Here is a 266-nt window from a genome sequence, read left to right on the forward strand (position 1 = left end):
CACAAGAGGATGAAATGAGGCTGAAAATAGTAAGCGAGAGGAAAAAATCAAAATCAAATAATAAAAAAAAGGAAGAAGGGAAGACGAAAAAAGAATGAAAAGGAAAGACAGGGGGCAAGGAAAACAGCGGATGGACAGTGGAGACTGACCTTAGTAAAGCACCAGATAATATCAAATGACTCATCACACGGAAGTCGCCGGCCTTCCTGATGGTGACTGTAACAGCTGATGTGTGTCCCGGAGATGGTGAGGCTTTGGGAAAGAAA

Source organism: Penaeus monodon, chromosome 23, assembly GCF_015228065.2.
Source record: "Penaeus monodon isolate SGIC_2016 chromosome 23, NSTDA_Pmon_1, whole genome shotgun sequence".
Lineage (NCBI taxonomy): Eukaryota > Metazoa > Arthropoda > Malacostraca > Decapoda > Penaeidae > Penaeus > Penaeus monodon.